Source organism: Amaranthus tricolor, chromosome 8 (assembly GCF_026212465.1).
Source record: "Amaranthus tricolor cultivar Red isolate AtriRed21 chromosome 8, ASM2621246v1, whole genome shotgun sequence".
Lineage (NCBI taxonomy): Eukaryota > Viridiplantae > Streptophyta > Magnoliopsida > Caryophyllales > Amaranthaceae > Amaranthus > Amaranthus tricolor.
In genome coordinates, this window is record NC_080054.1 from 2052139 (window position 1) to 2054638 (window position 2500).

The window sequence follows — 2500 nt, forward strand, 5'->3', positions numbered from 1 at the left end:
TCTGCTACGAGCCCAAAAAGGAAGTGCTTGACCCGAGTCCGATGACCCAAGGGAGGCAGGACGATAGTCTTGAGCCATGGCCGGAGCCTCGCCCTGAGCCTGACCCGTGAGCCACGAATCAAAAGCCGTGAGCCGCGGGCCGCGGGCCGTGGGCCACGAGACTCAAAAATGTTCTTGAAGGTATATATAAACAATACAAGTCATAAAAAAGACAATATGTTGCAAACAAAGGTGAGTTTTGGTCCATGGAAAAACTAGTATAACTTAACTCTCATTTGGGTGTCCCCTAGGGTCACAAGGGAAAAATCTCTTTATCTATTATAGGGGGAAGGTTATAGTTGAGGGTTGGGGCCCAAGGTGCCATCGACTGGGCATGTGGTAGGCATGGAGCCATGGCCGGAGCCTCGCCCCCGACCCGACCCGCGGGCCGTGACCCCGCGGGCCGACCCGTGGGCCGTGGGCCCACGCACGTGCGCCGAGGAAGGGAACGCTCGACTCGTGAGACGTGGGCATTGCTACGAGATCAAGAACGATATGCTTGGCCCGAGTGAGCCGGGGGATCTTGAAAAATCCACCCTTCTAATCTAATGATACACACGCACGCGCGCGCGCTAGGCGCTAAGGCGCTAAGGCACTTAAGCACTTAAGCACTTTAGCACTTAAGCACTTGAGCACCTTGAGCACCTGAGCACCTATATGGATGGTTATAATATAATGTGAGCTCTCAAGGTGCTGTGAAGGTTTTCGGGCCATGCGGTACGAAAGACGCTATGGCCCATGGGAAAGAAGGTGGTAGCATAGAGCCTCACCCCGAGCCGTGAGCCATGAGACCCCCCCCTTGTGATTATGGCTTGTAAGGGAGTTCATTGCAACGTGATCGAAAACATCATTCAAACTTAATATCAATGATTCTCATTACTATGGTTTGTAAGGGAGATTGTGGTATAGGAGCAATGTGGTAGCCTTGAGCCATGGCCGGAGCCTCGCCCCGAGCCCCGAGCCAAGAATGAGCCATGAGACCCCCCTAATGATTATGGCTTTTAAGGGAGTTCGTTGCAAGGTGATCAAAAACATCATTCAAACTTAATACCAATGATTCTCATTACTATGGTTTGTAAGGGAGATTGTGGTAAAGGAGTTCAATGTAAGTTGATAAAAAATACTCCCTTTTAGCCTCTTATATCATTCAAAAATTTATTTTTACCCATTTTTGAAAATAATATCAATGACTCTCACTCATAATATCTTTCCAACAAGCCTCCCATTTTTTCAAGATTTTTACAATTTTTTATCCATTTTTCACTATTTTTCACCAATTTAACGGAAAAAAAAAAAATAAAATATTTTTTTAATGAAATTAATATTTTTAACTAAACCAATCTATTTGTATATTTTTTCTCAAGTGTCTCCTAATTTTTCATGATCTATTGACACTTTTTACTATTTTTTATTATTTTTCCCTTTATTTCACCAATTTAACGGAAAAAAAAAATAAAATACTTTTTTTAATGAAAAAAATTTTTTTAACTAAACCAATGTCTTTATATATATTTTCTCAAGTGTCTCCTAATTTTTCATGATTTATTGACACTATTTACTATTTTTTATTAATTTCGCGTTTTTCGGCCTTATTTAATTAAAATAAAATACTTACAAGTTTTTTTTTTTCAAAATTTCAGCTTCTAAAATTTCTTTAATATATGTTCCAACAATACAAGTCATAAAAATGACATTATGTTACAAATAAAGGTGAGTTTTGGTCCATGGAAAAACTAGTATAACTTAACTTGCATTTGGGTGTCCCCTAGGGTCACAAGGGAAAAATCTCTTTATCTATTATAGGGGGAAAGAGTTTGGGAGCCTTGGGCTGGCATGGCCAGCACCCCCTCGCCCAGGCATGGGCGTTATGCGTGTGAGGGGTGACTACCCTCCATCACGTTGAATGCCATCCCGTGGGCCATCGCCGGCGATCGGTTTTTTCCGGTCGCTGGTCGGCCCTACCAGACGATGAGTGGGCCCTTCCTAGTCAGCTTGGCCTACGGTGATTCGTCTGGGGGAACGTCCCTTCGGTTGCTCCCAATGCCCCTTTCGGTTGACGGTTGACGGTTGACGGTATGCTTGAGGCCTAAGGAAATGCTGCGTCTTGTGATCCCCGACTACCCGCTCAGGCGGCACGACGGGTTTTCTTGACGTGGTTCAGTACGCGGGCTGATTCGTGTTGGTGTGGGAATGTGTTTCCCCTTCGGTTGCTGGTCCCTTCGGTTGAGATACGCTTGATGCCTAAGGAAAGGTTACGGGCCACGGAAGGACGTGACTTAGTACGCGGGCTGATTCGTGTCAATGGTCCCTTCGGTTGCCGGTCCCTTCGGTTGAGATACGCTTGAGGCCTAAGGAAAGGTTGCGGGCCACGGAAGGACGTGACTTAGTACGCGGGCTGATTCGTGTCAATGGTCCCTTCGGTTGCTGGTCCCTTCGGTTGAGATACGCTTGAGGCCTAAGG